We start from the raw sequence: 22,250 nt of genomic DNA, 5'->3' as shown, positions 1-22,250 counted from the left end.
GAGGCTAAGAGAGGATCTGATTCTTTCTTTGGTTGGTTCGCTGAAGCATGGACTGCCAGATGGCCTAGATTAGACCAACTTGAAGTACCTGACCTGCCTTGGTACACTGTAGAGGAAGGCATCCAAAAGCTTAGAGAAATTGGTATGTTAGAATGGATCTATCAGGATATTCCCATAGACCCAAAAAGGGGGTGTCCTGAGGACATACCCTTTACCACAACCATAAGGAACAAGTTTGTGAAGTGGGCCCCAGCATCTCTAAGGACTCCTGTAATTGCTATTTTGTGTCCACCAGGATTAACAGTGGGCACTTCCCTAAGCAAACTCTGACATTTGCCCACAATGGGGCTGATTGGTCCCCGTGATGGTAGAGGGCAGGTGTCAGCACTGAATCAACAGAGACAGGGTGGGCGTGGTTATAATAGACAAGTTTTCCATAGTAATCAAAGCAACCTGTCTCGTGTGGAATTATGGCATTGGCTACTTAGCCCCGGTGTCCCTAGGAATGAAATAGATGGGAAACCTACTAAATATTTCCGTGATGTATACAGGCAGAAGAATGGTAGATCAGGTGAACAGCAGAATAGACCATCACGATCACTCAGTCAATTCCCATACCTGAGCCAGTTTACAGACCCACAGAGTCATAAGGTTGGACGTGCGCAGCAACACTCCATTGGTAAATGGAAGTGGTATATACGAGATCGGGCCAAAGCAGGACCTGAAGGAACAAGTAAGCTGCATGAAGAAGTGGCCCAAATGCCAACAGTCTCCACTCCTGTCACATTGCCTCCTTTCTCTCAGCCTGCACCTATGGCCTCCTGGGGAGTTCCTTACCATACTTTAAGTGAAGACCAAAAAAGTCATGCTTGGTTTACGGATGGCTCTGTACGATATGCAGGTGCCACTCATAAGTGGACAGCAGCAGCACTACAGCCCCTTTCTGGGATCTCCCTAAAGGACAGTGATGAAGGGAAATCTTCCCAATGGGCAGTACTTCGAGCAGTGCACCGGGCTGTTCAGTTTGCATGTAAGGAAAAATGGCCAGATGTGAGACTAGATACTGATTCATGGGCTGTGGCTAATGGCTTGGCTGGATGGTCAGGGAATTGGAAGGACCATGATTGGAAAATTGGTGACAAGGAGGTGTGGGGAAGAGGTATGTGGATAGACCTCTCTGAATGGGCCAAGGAAGTAAAGGTAATTGTATCTCATGCGAACGCTCATCAAAGGATTACCTCTGAAGAGGAGGACTTTAATAATCAAGTGGATAAGATGACACGCGCTGTGGAGACTGGTCCTCCTCTTTCCTCTGCCTCCCGTTATCGCCCAATGGGCACATGAACAAAGTGGACATGGCGGCAGGGATGGAGGTTATGCATGGTCACAGCAACATGGACTTCCACTCACCAAGGCTGACTTGGCCACTGCCACTGCTGAGTGTCCCATTTGCCAGCAACAGAAACCAACATTAAGTCCAAGATATGGGACAATTCCTCGGGGAGATCAACCAGCAACTTGGTGGCAGGTTGATTACATAGGACCACTTCCATCACGGAGGGGACAGCGTTTTGTTCTTACTGGAATAGACACCTACTCTGGATATGGATTTGCCTTCCCTGCACGTGATGCTTCTGCCAAAACTACTATTCGTGGACTTACAGAATGCCTCATCCACCGGCATGGCATCCCACATAGCATTGCTTCAGATCAAGGAACTCACTTCACAGCAATGTTTCCTTGATGTGCACTTACCCTTTATATAAAACTCTCTCTTATACATATGAGTTTTGTGGATTTGTTTCTCTAAAGTCCCCAGACGAAGAGCTTTATATCAAGGGGTCATTACATATCCAGTCAATGGCCAGCCCAGTCCAACTCCAGTCCTTAAGTCTGATACTGGTCCATACGTCCCTCCTCAGACTCACGCAGCCACGTGCAGTGATGGAGAATGCAGGAAGGTCACAGGCTGGTGGGTGCAAAGTGGCGTGGATCCAGTGGCAGTGGTCACATGACAGGGCTTGCAGCAAACAGGGCCCACCAGCAGGAAGGTGAGGGCAGAGGTGTGTGGGGGGGGTGTTCCCAGGACCCTCCTTATGAGGAGGCCACGCCCATGAGGAGGCCCCAGGCTGTGACCTGGTCGGATACCACCCTGACACTTTATATAGCTTCAAGCTGATGGGAAATGGAGCAGGTACCACAGTCACCGGTCATACCTCCTAACAGGTCAGGCATACCGAGAGCCGCTGTGTGATCTTCACCACAATCAGTCTCCTGGTTAGCTCCCCATCTCCCCCAGCCTCCCCTAGTGTGCCCCCAGGGAATTATTAATCCAGTTACTGCCTCTGTAGAGTTACCTATTCTGTTCATACACAGGAAATCACACAAAACAAAAACAAGGAACAGCAACAACAAAAAGCCACCAAGAGCAATGATCAAACACAACGGAGAAAAACCTCAGTAGAAAAGAAGACAGAAACTATTGAAAACTGAAATGACATTAAAATGGAGCAAAAGGGGAGATCAAATGTATTACATGTTAATCTTACTACCCCTATTTTAACAACTTTACAATTCTCTCTGATGCCCAGGCTGTCCCCATCCCTGGACTATGGACAGAGGGATATGGTCACTGGAGGCTTGATCCATGTGGGAACCCTGAAAATGGGTTCTGCCCTTCCAGTGTTATCCATAGTGTGCTGCAAACCAGGTATTCGGAATTCAAGCTCTGATAGCGTTTCCTCCTCCGGATTTGAATTTTATTATATACAATCCTGGGGTCACACAGGCTGCTGCGCTTCTTCCCTGTGGTCTAAGTTGATGCCTCACTTAGATGGCTGCTTGTTCTAAGACACTCTTTTAAGGCCCTAAATGCTCTTCTTTCTGATCGCCAGACGCCATCTGGTTTCATCAGCACCTTTTCTAGCAATACCTTTTGACCTACCTTTGTACTACAAACAAATAGGGAGCTTAGCTGATGGAATAAACACATCAGAAAGGCATAACAATCCCAAATAGTAAACACAAAACTTCAAAATACAAGTGCCAAACTGACGAACTGGAATGAGAAATAGAAAAATCTCCATTGTGGGTGATCATTCACACCTCACTGTTAGCAATTGATCAAACTAGCAAAGCGATAGGGGGAAAATGAATGGTGCAATCCACCAACAGGTTCTATCTGATCTAAATCGAGACCAGTTCGCCCCGCATTAGCAAAATGCACAGAATACACTTTGTTTCTTCCCACACATCACGGAACGTTCACCAAGACAGATGACAGTCTAGGACACATAGCAAATATCACCTCATGAAAAGAAGAGACGTACCCACAGCATGTCGACTGTGTAATGGAATCAAGCTAGAAAACAATAGTAGGATGACCACTGGAGAACCTCTCAACACTTGGAAACGAACCCGCATGCTTCTAAACAATCCATGAGTCAATAGAGCGTGTCAAAGAAATACTCGAGAAGCATAAAACACCATGAAGATACTGCACAGCGGGACATATGGGCCGTCGCCTCCTGGCCTACCTCTGTGTATCTCCAAACCTCTTACCCTCTACCCAAACTCTAACTCTGACCCCAGTCTGACACCATTGCTCCTGGTGGGACCCCCCAGGGTCTCTGCCTGCGACCTTGACATGCACGCCGGCCACCTGACCTAGGCCCAACTCGGGGACATCAGTGGTTACTTGCCATGGGAGGATGGACGTCCTCATGCCCTCCCGTCACAGAGCCTCCCATGGGGGCTCCCCTGTGACTCAACCCTTGTAAGTTGAGCCTGAATCCCACCCTTCCCCTCCTACTGGCAGTTCCAATGTCTTTCTAGTGCAGGGGCCTTCACTCAGCCCCTCCTCAGTCACGTATTTAGGGTGCTTGCAGCCCCCCCAAACCCCCACCTTGAGGCTAGGTAAGCCTGCAGCAGAAACCCCTTCTGATGTGTGCCTCTGCTATCCCCATGCCCACCCTCCGCCTGTCTCCACTTGCCTATTTCCTCGCTGTCCCCAGACTCACCCCTTCTCTGCCGCCTTTCACTCGCCTGAGTCCTGTTCCTCTCCCTCCACCTGACAACGAAGGGGCGCCCGTGCCAGGTCTACCCTTCATCCTGCTCCAAGCCACCCGCCCCCTCTCCCTGGGACTCCTGTAGGAATATTGCAGAGATAACTCACTGGGCGATGATGCCAGCGCAGGCTCGTACCAGCTAGCACAGTGCTGGAAGGTCATTACCACACGCTTGATGAGTGTTTAAATATTCACAGGCTCGCATCTCGTCTCTCCCACCAGGCAAGGGCAGGGACCCTGCTCACTGCCGCGGCTGCAGACACAGAAGTTCCTTTGACAAGGACAATGAGTCCATCCGACCCCCCTCGGAAGCCCACCGAGCAAGGAGTCAGGACACGAGAGAGCTGCTTCAAGCTGGACAGGGTTCAAGGGTGGGTCCGCCACGCACCCCACCCCGGGACACTCTGGACTGGTCCGTGAGTGCCACTCTGCTTCTGATGCCTGAACACAGCGCCGCCATGGGCACTGCATGAGGCTGGGTGTGTGTGAGGCTGGGCTTCGGAAAATGCCAGACCCCGGTCACGGACAAGGAAAGGAACCGAGTAACCTGAGCGGACTCAATGTCCCCAAATAAAACTAGCTCAAGAGGTCGGGGAGATAGCAGGGGGCTTGTCTTTGTATGAACACTGCTCTGACTCTCACAATGCCGAGGGCCAGCCGTGGACGTCACCAGCACTGACGTGGGGAGAGGGTAGCTGTCTGTGGCCACACCCTGGGCAGCCCCTCGGGTGGCGACAGTCGACTCTGGGATCAGCTGCGTGGCCGTGGGGTTTGAATGTTGGTATGCGGGCTATGATTCCTTTAGAAGCAAGTCCTGGGGGGCGGGGGAAGGGGTCAGACGGTACTCTCCGCCGCCAGCTGGATGCTCGAGGGACCTCAAGAAAGGCCTGGTGGTCTCCTTCTGAGAAACCAGCCACTGGGCGCAGAGGAAGACTCCGGCATGCATGGAGGAGCCGCGTGGCAGCCACATGTGGCAGAGTGTAGGGCGACACCTCAACCACAGCACCTGCTCCGTGGTGTCGGCAGGTCAGGCATCACTGGGTGGGTTGGGAACTTCGCCCCTGACCCGTGGGAGCCCCCTCTTGTGATGCTCACTTGAGGTTTCGTCAACCTGCAGGCACCCTTCTCCAGGAGGCCCACCCGACCCACCTCCTCAGATTCCTACAGCCCTTGTGGCCAGGTATTGTGGCATGAGCCACACTAATTAGCTGTGGTTTCTGTGAGGCTGGTGAACTCCCCAGGCAGGAGCCAGGGCAGGTCCAGTCATCCAGCCGAGGCTCAGGAGGGCAGGGGAAAGTGCTCGATAGCATCGCCCCGCGCCCGGCCCCCACCTGCCCCAGACTGTGAGGTTGCCTGTGTATGTTCGTGGTGACCAAGTGTAGCCGGCTGTTGTTAGGTACTGTGAGTCTGGTTCTGACTCACAGCAACCCCAACGCACAACAGAGCAAAACACCACCCAGGTCTGCGTCATCTCATAGCATTTCATGGCTGTGCTTAAGGAAAGGAGTCTGGTGGCACAGTGGCCTAAGTGTTGGGCTGCTAACCGCAAGGTCAGTGGTTCAAAGCCACCAGCCACTCCTCAGAAGAAAGATGAGGCTTTCTACTTCTGTAAAGATTCAGTTTGGGATACCCACTCGGGCAGTTCTACTCTGTCCCAGAGGAGCACGGTGAGTCTGGTTTTGAGCTGTGCTTAAGGACCCCGGCGGTGCTGTCGGAGAAGTGTTGGGCTGTTGACTACAAGGTTGAGGGTTCAAACCCACTGGCCAATCCAATGGAGAGAGCTGAGGCTGTCTGCTCCCATAATGATTTAGAGCCTCTCCTTAAAGAAATGCAAATCTTCTCTACTTGACTTTCAAAGAAAGAAAACCAAAACACAAACACACATGTATGCCTGCTGCATCCATGTCGATAACGGCAAGAGCGGGAAACAGTCAAAACCCCCAACTACAGAAGAAGGAACCAACAAATTGATTCAGTCGTAGAGTGGAGTATTACCTACTCTTGTTTATAAAGCACAGTAAGACAGGAGCACAATTAAAGAGCACAAAGACAAATTGTTCACGACACCGTTATTACAGGAAGACAAAGGAGGGGAAGGGGCTTTCACACCAAAGGGTGACTCTGAAGGCTACGAGGCGCCGAGGGCCTGGACACGGGCTCCCTTTGAAGGACAGCCAAGCACCAGCTCCAGGGAGACCCTGCTGTCAGCGAACTGTGGCTGGACAGCAGGCCAGGCCTCCCCAGCCCTCCGCTCCGGGCCATCCTCTCAGCAGCCCCTGCTCCGCGCTCCAGCCCTCCTGATCGGGCAGGGAGGAGGATTCCTCTGTCCCCTCCAGCCACTGCCACCACATGCAGGCACGCCTTCACACACACGTGCATACATGTGTACACTCACCCCCCCACAGAATTTAGTGACACGCACATGCTCACACTCACTAATACACACAGGCGCACCTTCACACACGTGCACACACTTATGCATACACACATTCACGTGCACACTACACTTATTCACATGCATGCACTCATATGTGCACACACATGTCCACAATCACACTACCCATACATATGCATGAACATGTTGTGTGTGTACCATGAGTGCTTACATATATACACATTCAAATTTGTGCTCATACACACCCCACACATGCACTCTCTCATGTACGCGCATGCTCACAAAGCACACATGTACACACGTGTACTTGTACACGCTATACTCAGACGTGCATGTGCATGCACGTGTGCTCACACATGAGCACATGCTCACACACATGTACACTCATGGGTACACACACACAGCTACATACCAGCGTATCCTGGCACCTGGGCAGCCCCAACACGATGGTGCTGGAGCTCTGGCTTCCCCTGCTCCTGGGCCCCTCTCCACAGGAACCTCGGGGACTTGGGCCCCCGCCTGCTGGCCGCACCCACAGGGAGGTCCCAGCTCTCCACTGTTTCAAGTAACGCAGAGTGGGGAGGTCAGGCGCTCCTCGCAGCACCATGTCCAGGGAGTGCTGGACTCTGCCCCAAGCGCTCCCGGCCCTGCAGGCCCGTGCCCACTCGCGGAGGCCAAGGACAGCTCAGGGCCTTTGTCTTGGAGCAGGCCTTCTGCACCCCGGCCAGACTCTGATTCCCGCCGCCTTCCTCCCCGCACCACCAGGGCCGCTTTCTGGCTGGGCTGCCGGCCTCCCAGGGCCCAGGACATGCCAAGCCCGTACTGCTGATGAAGACAGCAGGGACGGTCCATGTCCCGTGCTGCCCACAGAAGCCGAGGAGGCTGGGGCACGCGACTGAGCAGACGGACACCGGCCGTACACAGAAGGCTGTCCTCGCTTGAGGAGCCCCTGACCAACCGGCGACACATTTTCTGGAAAACGATGGACGAGCCTGTCATCCAGACGACAGCGGATAATAATTGTTGTCAAGGACCCAGTTGAAGCTTTCCGGAGTATCCGGATGTGAGGGTGTGGGCCGCTCCCCTCCACGAGCCAGACAGCTTCCCGCTCTCTCTTTGAGGAAGGCAGGGTGACACCCAGGCATGCCTCTGAAGGGATCCGCATTGCAAAGCAGCCTCCCGACAGCGCCTGTGAGGCGCAGTTCAGCCATGCGTCGGGAAAGAGCCATCCGCTCGCAGGACGCCCAAGCCCACCGCTGTCCAGCGGATGCCAACCCACAGTGAGACGCCCTGGGCGGCGGGGACCTGTGAATCTCTACAGGAGCCGACGGCCTCTTCTCTCTCCCGTAGAGCAGTTGGTGCTTATGAACCCTCTCTGTCCTCCTCCCTGCCTGTCCCCGTCCCGCAGCAGGTCTGGGGCCTGCCTAGAACTGTTTCAGTGTTACCAGCGGATGAGTTAGGGCCACTCTGCTCCCTGCCTTCACCCCTGTGTGGGCAGGGGCTTGGAGCTGCAGGGCAGGCTGCCCAATGCCAGTGCCTGCCCACGCCCAGCCTGCCCGGCCACTCCTGAGCCACAGGATAGTCACTCAGCTGCGCTCTCCCAGCTCCGCCCCCCCCCTCAGCTTCCAGTCATTGCCAGCCCCTTGTGTTCTAGAACTAAGCTTCCCCCCCCGCCCCCCCCACACACACAGCAGGTGGGGCATGCGCCCAGGTGCTGCCCACGCAGGTAATTTGACTGTCCTCAGTAAGCCTCAGTGCCCCCTGCCCAGCCCATCCTGCTGGCACATTGGAGACCCTGAGCTTCAGAAGGAGCAAAGCTTCCAGGTCCCCACAGGAGGCTAGCACCTGTCAAGTCCCGTTCCCCCCCCACACACACACACAGCCCCTAAGCAACCTTGCCCTGAGGAGAGTCTCTGGTATTTCCAGTAGCCTCATAGGTCACCCAGAGACTGCACAGGTATGTCCACAGCCAGCAGCAGACAGGATGCAGATGCTCACCTCCAGGCCCCCACATCAGTGGACGTGACACTTAGTAAGCGCTCCAAGCAATTCTGCATCAAGTGGCCGTTCAACTACTGACCCCGCCAATGGGTGCCTCGTGGTCACAGGACCTGGTTTCTCCCATGGGTGCATGGAAGTCCAAGACAGTTGACTTAAAAATGCACATCTGTGTGCAGCAGCTATTTCTAGCACAATAAAGCCAATTAGTTTTAAAAATAAAACCCAGCGCCGGTAAGAGCATATCTATAGCAACTGCCGGGTGGTTATTCTTGTCTGCCTCAGAGCCAGGAGAAGGCAGCACACGGCGGCTCCAAGCATGTTTCCAGCACAAAATGCCACGGGCTTGCCAGTGTCCACCTGTGCCCAGCCCAGCACTTTGCCGGGGCAGGTCCCCGTACTGTTTCCTCGAGGGCCCCCTGCAGACAAGGGCACCGGCTTGTCTCAGGGACACCCAACCCAGTGTCTGCTCACCTGGGAAGCAGATGGGGTGGTGGGCAGGCATGCTGGACTTGGCCTTTGGGTTGCTTACTAGGGGGTGTGACTGCTCCGGCACTGGTGGGTGGTCACTGAGTAAGGTCCTCATGTCTGTCTCCCATGGCCGCCCAGGTGGCCTCACTGTTCATCCTTACTCTCTCCATTTTCTACTCCAAACTTGTCCTCAATGCTGCCACCAGCAGTCTCTTCCAAAGCACCAGGTGGCTGATAGGTACTCCCGGGACGAGATTTTTCTGAACAGGACACATTCAGTAAGCGTCCGGGTGATGCGCTGGGTTAAGCATTGGACTGCTAACGGAAAGGAGGGTGGCTCAGATCCAGCAGCTAATCCGCAGGAGAAAGGTGCCAGTCTGCTTCGAGAAGAGTGGAGACCCTGGAACCCCTTGGGGGCAGTCTGACCGTGTCCCAGAGGGTCACTGTGATGCAGAATCAACTCCACGCAGTCACTGGATAGAGAAATATACCTTGGTGGCAAGGAGGGTTAAGCACTGTGCTGTTGACCGGAAGTTGCCAGGAGCAGAGTTGCCTTCGGAACCCAAGGTCTCTGTGCACTGAGCTACTAAGAGTGGCAGAGGAGGAGCAGCAGCAGAGCCAAGAGCCGGATCGTGAAACCATCATGGGCTCCCAGACCACGGAGTGAGCAGAGCTGAATGTCTTTGGGTGGGAGGCTGGCTTGCAGAGTGGGGGGGTCCTCCAGGCACCTAGTCAGGGAGCTCGGTGCACTGATCCACCCACGGAGCTAGAGCTGGGTGCCATTGGGCTGAGACTTCGGGTGGATTCGTGTGCCCCTTGGGCACTTATAAGAGGCCCTAAAAGAGCTTCGTAGCACTGCCTGAGCAGGGCAGAGGCCTAGGGGCTGTGTGGCCAGAAGGCTGAGGGTCCAGAAAGAGGCCTGGCTGCAGACTTGGCTGGGAAGGGGCTCTCCTGATCCAAGAACTGTGTCCTGGGTGTTTCTGATTCTGAACTGTAACCTTTTACCCCATCATTGGGAGTGTGGTCTGTGAGCTCTGTGTGGCCATGGCAACGAAGGAGTGAGCCCAGCAGAGAAGCAGAGTCCCATGGGGAGGACACTCGGTGTTAGAATTGGTAAGAAGACTGAAGGGCAGAGACACATCTGACCTCTTCTGGAAAGAAATTGACCTTGGGCTGATGTGGGATGTGATTCTCCCCCCATCCCCCACCCCCCAAAAATGCAGGAATCAGCCATTAACAGCTTCGTTGAGCATATTTTCACTCTGACACTCAAAGGATCACCGCGAAGGGGTAAATGGTGTGGGTGTGCCTGAAAACATCTGTTATTTGCCAACACATTGGAAGGTTAGTTTAGCCGGGTATAAAATCTTGGATTTAAAGATCGTTTTCCTTCTAAAACAGTCCCTCTATTATCTTCTCACATTCAGAACAGTTGTAGAGAGCAGTAAGGCTACTTCAGCGGGTGGTCCTCAGAAAGCTATCTGGTTTCCTTTCTGTTTGGTAAATTCACAATGTCCTCATGTTCCATGTTTGTCACATTCTCGGTGGTGCCCTTGGTGTGAGTTCTCTCTTTCATCCCTTCCTCATTCTTTCTTTCCTCAAATCTTGGAAATTACTGGTCAATAATTCCTCAAGTATTTTCTCCCTTATCCTCATCGCTTCCTCCCCTTCTGGGACTCGAATGCATAGGGATACAGTTCTACTTCAATCTTCCATGCCTACAGCGGTTCTCAACCTGTGGGTACCGACCCCTATTGGGGTAGAACGACCCTTTCACAGGGGTCGCCAGATTCATCACAGTAGCAACATTACAGTGATGAAGTAGCAATGACAATAATTTTAAGGTTGGGGGTCACCACCACATGAGGAACTATATTAAAGGGTTGCGGCATTAGGAAGGTTGAGAACCATTCTTCCGTTTGTATCTCTTGGTTGCTTGTACAAGTGTTTAATACGTTTCTTTGTAAATATGTCTCTGGTAATATTTATTCCTCAATATTTTGTCTTCTGCGTAGTTGTTGTAAATGGTATGCTCTTTTAATGTCCTTTTCCATGCCAACTGTTTTTTTGTAAACTGCTCTTGTACCCTGCTGTGTTGTCAGGCTTTTCCGTTCATACTAGCTATTAATTAAAGTTTGGGGTTTTCCATATATAGGAATATATCATCTGCAAATAAAGAGAATTGTGTTACTTCTGTGCCGATTGGGTGCTTTTAGTACCTTCTTGATCTTGTGCAGTTCTTGCTAGGACTTTTAGGACTGTATTAAATCAGAGGATGGTCGTGGCCAACCCTGTGTGCTCCCCATTCCAAGGGGGAAGGTTTTCAACTTCTCTCCAGTGAGTGAGATGGATGCTGGCCTTTGGTTCTGCACATCTGCCTTTTTAATACTGAGGATTTTCCCGTCTACTTTATTGAGAGTTTTTATCAAGAACAGTTGTAGAATTTTATCAACACCTTTTCTACATCAATTGATATAATAATATACTTTTCCCTTTGTTTTGTTCATGTAGTGGGTTACATTAATTGTTGTCCTAATATCAAACCATCCTTGCATACCTGGTATGAATCCCCTTGATCATGATGTATTATTTTATCGTATGCTGTGTAGAATTCTGTTGAAATTTTTAGCATATTCATCAGGGATATTAGTATGTAATTTTTAATTCTGGTGATGTCCTCTCCTGACTTAGGTATGAAAGTTGTACTTGCGTCATAAGATGAGTTTTTCTATACTGTGAAATCATTCGGGTGGGTTTTTTGTTAACTCTTCTCTAAATGCTTGAGAGAATTTCCCAGTAAGACCATCTGGTCCTGGAATTTTTTATATTGGGCGTGTTAATGGCCTGAGATGGATCTTTTTGCCTGCCAGTGTCCAGTTAAATCCATGCTGTGGTCTAACCCAGTCTTTGAGTCTTGTTTCTTTCACGCAAGCCATCACCCTTTGTTTTTCTATGTAACTTCTTGCCTTTGTTTCATCGTCCCCATGATCTCAGAGGAAATGTGTTCTCTGTGCTTCGTTTCTTCTTCAAAGTATAGGTTTCTCACCTTGCTGTCTTTCTATTTATAGCATCGGCATTCCTAAGAACCTCACAGCTTCTCCCTGAGAGATTCTCGCTCCATGAGCTATACCTACCTTTCCTGGAGATATTTTTCAGAGGGGAATGAGTAAACTTCTGCCAGAGCTTGGTCTGCTCCTGAGGAGCTCATGGAGTGGGAAGAGATTGCACCTTGAACAAAGGAGCTCACTGGAGCAGCACATCACCACTCTTCCTCGGGAGCTGTCTCCCTCTGCGAGGGTTGTCTGTGGAAGGTGGGTACCGAGGATGAGAAGTGCTCAGGGTGGACAGACCAGAAGAGCCCTCTCCTAACTGCTCTCTGTCGTACAGCATGTGGACAGCAGAGTAGCACTGCCGGGCCTCCGACGGCTGCTTTTATTGTTCACAAAGCGAGTGGAGCTTCCCTGAACGTTAGATCGGTGGATGGAATTCCATCGTCGGCTTTAGAAAATCCCAAGCATGATCCCATCAAACATCACATTTGCTTCCTTCTCCTTCCAGGACTCCATGTGCCACTGGGGGTGGGGGGAGGGGGATCGGAATGTCAGCCTCTCCCAGGGAGATGACATCAACTTGTGCTTCCATTGTTTCTGTGCAGACTCTTGACTGTGACTCACAATCATGCAAGTCCTTTCCAGAATTTTCTTTCCCTCTAGTCCACCCTATTCGAGTCCACGAACCCCACCTTCTGGCCTGGAGCCACAACCAATGCTCATGGAAACAGCGGTCAAAGACCAAAGGACTCATGGCATTGGGTGCACCTGCTGCATAAGACCCCTTCAACGGGCTGAAAAATGAGGACCTTACTCTGAGGACAAAGGTGCACCTGACAAAGTGTGCTCTTTTCAATCCCTTCATCCATCTGTGCAAGTTGGGTATTGGGGAACGAAGCCTGGAGAGAACCAATGCATTTGCATTCTGGTGCTGGCCAAGCACCATGAGCTGCGAGAGGCACCAACGGGTCTGTACTGGAGGACGTCCAGCCAGAATGCTCCTTCGAAGTGAGGGTGGTAAACCTCCCTCTCATGCACTTTGGACATGTTGTCAGGATGTTAGGAGAGGCCAAGCCCCGGAAAAGGACAGCGTGGGTGGTAAAGTGGACATGCTGCAGACCCCTGGACAGTGTGGGTGGTAAAGTGGACCTGCTGCACACCCCTGGACAGTGTGGGTGGTAAAGTGGACGTGCTGCAGACCCCTGGACAGCGTGGGTGGTAAAGTGGATGTTCTGAAGACCCCTGGACAGTGTGGGTGGTAAAGTGGATGTTCTGAAGACCCCTGGACAGTGTGGGTGGTCGCCATCACGGCAGCAATGGGTCCAAAAGTACGATCATTGTCAGCATGGTGCAGGGCCTAGAAGTCTTTTCTTTTTAAAAAATCATTTTATTGGGGGCTCTTACAGCTCTTGTCACAATCTGTACATACATCCATTGTGCATATGTTGCCATCATCATGTTCAAAACATTTGCTTTCTACTTGAGCCCTTGGTATCAGCTTATTTCCCTCACTACCTCACTCTCCTTCCCTCATGAATCTTTGATAATTTATAAAAAAATTTTTCCATGTCCTATACTGACCACTGTCTCCCTTCACCCACTTTTCTGTTGTCAGTCCCCCTGGGAGGGGGGTACATGTCGATCATTGTGATCACTGCCCCCTTCCCCTCCTGGTATTGCTACAATAAAACCTGAGGGGTTTATCTGTCCAGGATTCCCTGTTTCCAGCTCTTATCTGTACCCAGGGGCATGCTCTAGTCTAGTCAGATTTATAAGGTAGAGTTGGAGTCATGATAGTGGTGGGGGAGGAAGCATTAAAGAACAAGAGGAGAGGTGTTTATTTCGTCGGTGCTACACTGCACCCTGTCTGGCTCATCTCTTCCTGTGGCCCTTCTGTAAGTGGATGTCCAATGGTCTATAGATGGGCTTTGGGTCTCTACTATGCGCTCTCCCTCATTCACACTGATAGGATTTTTCATTCTGGGTCTTTGATCCCATCGACACCTCGTGTTCACACAGGCTGGTTGGTGCGCTTCCTCCACTGGCAGCTTCTTCTTCTGTGGCACCAGGTATCGGGTCACCCACTCAACGATGCTGGGCAAGCCCAGCCCAGCCTGAGCTGTGTGCAGTCCGCTCCTAAATCCCTTCTAAGTGAGTTCTTAACTACAGATGCTGTTTTTCCACCCTGAGTGTGCTTTTTGTTTGTTTATGGATTTCAACTCACTTTTGAAATTTTCCATCTTTCAAGCCACGTTAGTGCCCGGCACACTTGAAATCGTCAGAGTCCTCTCTCCAGAGCCACAGTCACCTGTGGATCTGCCTATCGACCGCTCTCTTCTCCCCAACCAGCACGCATATTCCCTACTTCTCAATCACGCAGGTCTTGATGGGAAGACGGTAGTGTGCAAACAGAGACACCAGAGATGACAGTTGCTATTATGCTTCCTCTGAGGATCCTCTTTGCATGTGGGGGCGGGGGAGAATATGGGAATGGAGAGCTGATCATTTCAAACCCAGCCAGGAAGGCAACTAGTTCAAGTCGGGCCATGGTGTTCCTAAGAATCAGTCCAGTGATGTTTCCAAGTCCTGGAGACAATGCCTTTCAGGTGTTGGCTACAGGATCCAGCTTGCCATAGGTCCCCTGGAAAAGCAGGCAGTGGGAGTCTCACTCTGTCTTTCTAGCTCAGCTGGTCTAGTTCCCACACCACCCCCACACTCAGCAAGGAGCCTGCGGGAGAAACAGCTGTGCACTTGGGGCACTTCTAGATTCCAATCTCTCATGCCAGCCCACGTGGATTTCAACATCCATGGATCTCTATTCTCCCCAGAATAGTCCCTCTTTCTACAACAAGCCTGAACCTCAGCCTCTTCCCAGAATCAGACAATGTCCCCAGGGAAGAACAGTGGTCCATGATGCAGCTCCCTGCTCGCTGTTGTTAACTCGCCTGGTGCCACTTGCTTCCGTGTCCGCCCAGCGTGCTTCCCACCTCGAGTTTCCATGTTCTCACGGAGAAGAGTGAAGGCCTGATTGCATCGCACTCTTCCCACACGTGAGCTGTTTCTCCTTTTCACTCCTGCGTGCATAAGCGATGATGTAGACTCGTTTCTCTCTTGTTGTTTTGGTTTCTGTGTTGTGTGAAGAAAACCCACCCAGACACAGAGAAGGCTGGCTGACTCAGTGACTCGCTCATTCCGCAGACGTTTACCGCGGAGCCTCCATTGTGCTCCAACACCCTGGGCTTCTGGCGAAGAACAAGGGGCTGTCTTTCACCGGGAGACCTTAGAGGACACCACGAGGGAGGCAGGAGGTGAGCCCAGAGCTCTGAGACACTTTGGTGAGCCTGGTGCCTGGGTGAACAAGGGGTCGAGGGAGTGCAGAAGGAGCCACTGCTGTTGGTGAAGAATGGAAAACTCCCTGCAGGATGTGTCCCCTGAGGTAAGCCACGGGGAAGGTGACTGTCAGGGGGAAATGGAGTCAGCGATTCAAGCAGAGGGAGCCACCGTGAAAAGATCCTGCTACAGGAAATCCACGCGTCACTGACAACAGGCCTGTCCTAGGGGCAGCATGCCTCAGAGTGCGCACCCCCTACCTGTGGTTGGAGAGACAGACACACAAGAAATACCTTTCCTCGCCTCAGCTCACTTTGACTCAAAGCAGCCCTACAGGCCAGGGTAGAACTGCCCCAGTGAGCGTCCAAAGCTGTTTCTACTCTTTACGGGAGTAGAGAGCCTCGTCGTTCTCCCGAGGGAGGGACTGGGAGGTCTCAAACCACAGACCTTTCAGTCAGCAAGCCAGTACATAACCACTACTCCACCAGGGCTCCCCGCCCACCACCTGTGATTGTTAGGGTCATGTGTCTCCATGGTCGGGTTGTGGTTCCCTGTGTCGTGGGATTGTTAGGGTGTGTGTCTCCGTGGTCAGGTTGTGGTTCCCTGTGTCGTGGGATTGTTAGGGTGTGTGTCTCCGTGGTCAGGTTGTGGGATTGACGTCTAGTTTGTGGTCTGATGCAATGATCCTGTATTTTATGTGTCACAACCATAATCTGACATAAAGAGGGTTTCCTCGGGGCCGTGATCAACACCGAACACAACACACACACACACACGCACTCACGCACCACGGATGTTCTGGCAAGGCTAGATACCTTCTGAGTCTTGGCTTTTCCAGGTTCTACAGTCCTGTGAGCCAGCAGCCTGTTGTCTGACCTGATGGTTTTGATTTTTGTCAGCCCCTAAAAGCATATAAATTAGAAAAAGTCTCCGATCTAACACCTGATGCTTGGATTTGAGACTTACCAGTCTCCACAATGGCAAAAATCAGCTCCTCTGTTGAATTCTTTCCCTTCCCTCCCCCCAACATGTATGTGTGTGTGTGTGTGTGTATAAAACTTCACTGATTATGCTTACCTGGAGAACCCAGCCTAAAACCACTAATGACAAAGATGAAGAAATTGAGGAATCTGTTTATCAACCTGTGTAATCAAGATGTACTGGTAATTCCTGGTGATTGGAATATAAAAGTTGGACACAAAGAAGGTTCAGCAGTGGGAAAATATGACCTTGGGGATTTAAACAACATGAAACCACACGAACAAATTTAGTCAATGAATTTGTATTCATTGAAAATACCTTTTTCTGACAACATAAACAGTGAGTGTATGTATGGGCCTTGCTAGATGGAATACAATGGACTCAAACAGACTACATCCACAGAAAGAAATGATGGAGAAGCTCAACATCATCAGTCATAACAGAAGTAGGGGCTGACTGTCACACCAACCATCAGTAGCTCAGGTGCAAATTCAAGTTCAAGTTAAAAGTTTTTTAAAGCCTACATGAGCCAAAGTATACCCTTATGCCTATCCCATGTAAATTTAGGGATCACCTTGAAAATAGTTTTGATGTCCTGAACACTAATGACCAAAGGCCAGATGAGCTGTCAGACGGCATAAGGGACACTGGACACATAAAAAAAAGTCATTGAAAATGCACAAGACAAAAAAAATACATTTGACAAAACGAGTAACAAAAGAACCTCTGAGCCTTGCTCTTGAACACGGGGCGCCCAAAGCAAAAGGAAGATGGGTGAAGTCAAAGAGCCGAACAGAAATATGTAAATGGTGCTTGAGAAGACGGGGCATTCTAAGGAGGTGTGCAAAGACCTGAATTACACAACCAAAAGGGAATAATACACTTCCCAAGCTGAAGGGGGAACTCGAGCTGCAACCTTCAAAGATGCTGTGGGCAACACACTGGGCAGCCGTGTGGCATCAAAGGAAGGAGGGACACGCCCGCTCAGTCATTTCACCCCAAAGTATGGACTGGAGTTCAGCCCGTTCAGGAAGTACCATATGATCAGGAACTGGTAGTAAATGCACTGTGGTGGTTATATATTCGCTTGTCAATTTGAGAGGATTAAGGGTGAAGGGGTGGAGTCCAGCCTGTCAATCAGGTCATAGCCAATGAGGCCTCCGTGTGGGCATGACCTTCTCCTGAGGATGCTTATAACTTCTGTATTCCTCCTAGGAGAGACTCTCTCTCTCTGCTCAGTCCCTGGGAGACATTGCAGCTGACAAGCCACATGGAGACAGTCTGATGGCAACCAGAGCCCAGGGAGCTGGAGGAGCCACGTGGAGACCTCTGCCAGTGCTGAGATGCTTACACTGCCACTAGATCCACAAAACTTCCCCCACACTGGCCTGTGATCATCCTGCATTCGGCGTCATTGCATGCGTTTTGTGAGTCTGGAGAGGACTTTATAGATTGGTTCCAGACATATGAGCTAATATCGGACTTATGGGCTTGATCTGGACTGGGCTGGGATGCTTTCTTCGTGTACAATTGCTCTTAATATAGAGATCTTTCTTACACACATCTGGGTGTCTATGAATGTGTTTCTCTCGTCTACCTGGACTGCACATGCACTGACATCATGGGGGAAAAGCCAAGTTCCAAGAACGATGGACTCCCAAGCGGGATGGCTCAACCCACTGGCGCATCATTCCAAGCACCCCTGGGCTATGTCAACACCTTTGGAAGACAGCTGCCTGGCCAATCACTTGGAAGAGACTTATCCACGTGTGTGCCATTCCAAAGAAAGGGGATCAAACACAAAGCAGAAATTATCAAAACACTTTCATTAATCTCGCACGCAGGTAAATTTTTGCTGGAGAATTTCTTGTTGCTCACTCAATGTACAGAAAACAAAACCCCTCCCAGCTGGCCGAGAAGCAGCATCACAGAAACAGAGGGAAGAGGAAAACTGCCAAGGATGTCAGTTCACTTGGATCCATAACCAGCGCCCAAGGAAGCAGCCACCAAGACATCGACCATTGGGCAGAGCTGCCGTGAAAGACTCCTCTACAGAGGGGGAGACCAGAGACGTCCTCCTGAAGACACGGCGCATCTGCCCAGGCATGATGTTGTCCCTCACTTATCACCTTGTCAACGCTGGACCATGAATAGGAAGGCCGGAGAAGAGTCGATGCCTTTGGATTACGGCGATGGCAAAATAGATCTATTTGAAGACCCCATGCATGGGTGGTCACTGGACAAGCAAACCTGTCTTTGCGGCAGTACAGCCAGAATGCTCCTGGCAAGTGCGGAGGAGCAGCTGTTGCCTGCCGTCCTGTGGACATGTTGTCCCGAGAGATCAGACCCTGGAGGAGGGCCTCAGGCTCGGTAAAGGGGAGGGGCAGCGGAAAAGAGGCAGGCCCCAGGGAGCTGGACCCTGGGCTCCCCATACCAGTGGCTGAGAAGTACTAAAACAGGACCCACAGACCCTCCCTGTGATCACGGCCGACACCCCACCGCGAGGACAGCAGCACGCCAACCCCTGGTGTACCCATCAGAGGCACTGCCAGACCCTCGCCCGCAGGCCTGCGCCACTTTACGCGCCCCCAGGTGTGCACAGGGTCCCATTTCTCCGCGTTGCTCTGTCCCTCTGGACCCCGCGGGTGGTGAGGTGAGGGGTGCGCCCGGACCGACAGCATCTCCGAGGCCCTTGATTTGCATTTCCACGGCTGATGTGAACATCCGCTGGTGTGCTTGTGGGACCATCTGGCGCTGCTTTCAGAGCACGCTGCCGGCCCTCCCTCGCATTCAGAAAGCCGCTTCTTCCACGCTTCCTGCCTGGTGCGGGGACGCCTTTTCTGGACTTTTTTTTTTTTTTTTGATCTGCCAAGTGCGTCCTTTCTTCTGGGAACTGACTCCTCTTCCCTTTGGGGAACGGCTCCCCTCCCTTCTTCCTCCTCAGTGCACCCGCGCCCCCTCCCTCACCTCCTCCCCAGCTGCGGGGCTGGGGCAGGCGTGGGAGTCAGCAAGACTGGCCTGGGAACCAGGAGGCCAGAGCAGTGGGAAGGCTCCCTGGGCTGCAGGGTCAGGGCGGTCAGAACCCTGCACAGCCCACTTTCTTCCCTCGGAACTCCCCACAGCACGAACCATCCACCTGCCCTCCCCCACATTCAGGAGCCGTTTCCAGAAAGCACACCTGCCTGTCCGTGTGTGTGCAAGGCCATTCGTGTGTGCAGCCTCATGCGTAAGAAGTGTGTCATGTGGTGGGTGTCCTGAGCACAGTGGGGACGGTGGGGTGGAGTGGGTGTCCTGAGCGCAGTGGGGACAGTAGGGTGGGTGAGCACAGTGGGGACAGTGGGGCGGGGTGGGTGTCCTGAGCGCAGTGGGGACAGTGGGGCGGGGTGGGTGTCCTGAGCAGAGTGGGGACAGTGGGGCGGGGTGGGTGTCCTGAGCGCAGTGGGGACAGTGGGGCAGGGTGGGTGTCCTGAGCGCAGTGGGGACAGTGGGGCGGGGTGGGTGTCCTGAGCACAGTGGGGACAGTGGGGCGGGGTGGGTGTCCTGAGCGCAGTGGGGACAGTGGGGCGGGGTGGGTGTCCTGAGCGCAGTGGGGACAGTGGGGCGGGGTGGGTGTCCTGAGCGCAGTGGGGACAGTGGGGCGGGGTGGGTGTCCTGAGCGCAGTGGGGACAGTGGGGCGGGGTGGGTGTCCTGAGTGCAGTGGGGACAGTGGGGTGGGTGAGCAGAGTGGGGACAGTGGGGCGGGGTGGGTGTCCTGAGCACATATACGCAGTTCCAGCCCACCAGCAGCTCCGAGGAGGAAAGGTGAGGCTTCCCGCTGCGTCAACAGGTACAGCCGCGGAAGCCCCAGGGCAGCTCTACCCTGCCCTGCAGGCTCGCTCTGGGGCAGAATCGACTGGTAAGTGAGCTTTAGTGCCAGAGGAGGAATGCTGGTGAGCATTAGACAGCTAACTTAAGGTCAGCGGTTCTAAGGCACAGTGGGTCTCAAGGAGGAAGGGGAGGCTGTCTGCCCCCGGGAAGAGGTGTAGCTCAGGAAGCCTCCGTGACGTCCACTCCGTGCAGTGGGCAGGGCTGGGGACTGCGGAACAAACGAAGACGCACTGCCTTTTCAATGGTTTCGAAGCTGGGTGGGCAGCACTCAGGTGGCGGTGCAGAAGGTGTGACCAGTAGGAGCAGGCTCAGCGGGGCTGGTGGCAGTGTGGGTTACTGCTACACTGCTGAGAGGTCACTGGTTCACACCCACTGGCCACCCCAAAGGATAAAGGACTAGACCATCTGCTTCCACAAGATACCAGCCCCAGAAACCCTGTGGGCAGCTCTGCCCTGTCCTGCAGGGTCACCAGGAGTCAGAGGGGGCAGTGGGAGAAGAGGGGAGGACAAGGAGATCGGCTCCATCTTTCAAAGTGGGGGCCTGTTTGCATACCATGAAGGGCCAGCAGGAATGGTCCTACGTACTTCTGTGACTTTCACAGAAGCAGGACCGAGGGGGCAGGGCAGGGCAGAGTGCTTTAGATTTCTGCTGCCCTGCTTGGCAGCAGCTAGACACCCCCAGCATACTTCCTCAGTGGAGTGGGGCCAGTGGGTTATGCTTCTCCTAGGCAAAACCTAGCATCCGGCAGCCAGGACTCCTGTGAGTCCAGGGCAACCCCACCCAGCATCACCTGGGACCTCGGCCTCCCAGTCAGGGGCATGGCTCTGGCTGGACACAGCTCCCGAGAGGGTCTGGCTCTGCTGCAGGGTACACTATGCCCCCAGCACCTGGGACCACCCCAAGTGGCTTCAACAGGAATCAGACCTTCCCAGGGAACTTGGGGAGGGGTGGCCAACATTGAGCCCTCGTCTTGATGTGCTTGTGGCTGGTATACCCCCGGTGCTGTGTGAAGAGATTGTCATGTGACCTCAGACGTGTGCCTCCTCATGGAGGAGGAGGAAGGGCCACCCAGCAGTGCCCACGCATCCACCCAGAGCCCCTGTGGGCCACCGAGGATGGGGCTGCCACTTCAGGGGGTGCAGCTCGGTAACTCTGGTACTCCTGAAGCATGGCAGGAGCGGTGTGCATGTGTGTGCCTGTGTGTGCATGTGTGTGCGTGTGCATGTGCGAGCATGTGTGCTTGTGTGTCTCTCTGTGCGTGTGTCTGTGTGGGTTTGTGTGTGCTCTGTGTGTTTGCACACTCACACACGGCACAAGGGAGGGTGTCTGAATGTGTGTATATGTGAGTGTGCAGCAGGGATGGTGCCCCTGGGCAGGGCACACGGTGAAGATAAGGGTGTGTGAGAGAGTGTGCTTGTGTGCGAGTGCGAGCTGAATGCGTGTCAAGTGTCTGAGAGAATGCGCGTGTGAGTGTACGTGTGAGTGTGCATGGGTGGGAGAGTATCTGAGTGGTGTGTGAGCAGCGTGACTGAGGGTGTGTCAGTGTGTGCGTGGTGAGAGTATGCATGGGATTATGTGCATGCATCAGTGTGTACATGTCTGGGGGTATGTGCGATTGGAGTGACGGTGTGCATGTGGGGGCATGTGGTCTGTGTGAATGTGCACTATGAGCATGCAGTGTGAGTGTGTGCATGTGGGGGCATGTGGTCTGTGTGGGTCCATGTCTGGGAGTGCATACCTGTATGGGAATGAGTGTGTCAGTGGAGCATGTGTCAGTAGGTGCATGAGTGAGCTGAGCGTGTGAGGGTGTGTGTCGAGAGAGAACCTGTGGGGACTGTGGATGGGAAGAAGGATCGCGGGTAAGCTGTTTGGGTAGTGCGGGGAGCAGGGCCTGGGGGGCTCCTCTCCTGGGGCCTGTGCTGGCCTGTGTCACATGGTCATGTGTCAGATAGACTGAGGCTTGTTGGTCCATCTCTGCCCAGCGTGGAGTCCTGACCAGCCCTAAGGCGGGAAGCAGTGGGGTGGGGGTCGGAGAGGGGTGCGAGGAGCAGCGAGCATGTCCTTGGAGCCAGAACTCCTCAGGAACACT

Source organism: Tenrec ecaudatus, chromosome 13, assembly GCF_050624435.1.
Source record: "Tenrec ecaudatus isolate mTenEca1 chromosome 13, mTenEca1.hap1, whole genome shotgun sequence".
Classification (NCBI taxonomy): Eukaryota; Metazoa; Chordata; class Mammalia; order Afrosoricida; family Tenrecidae; genus Tenrec; species Tenrec ecaudatus.
Note: the sequence above shows the minus strand (reverse complement) of the source record.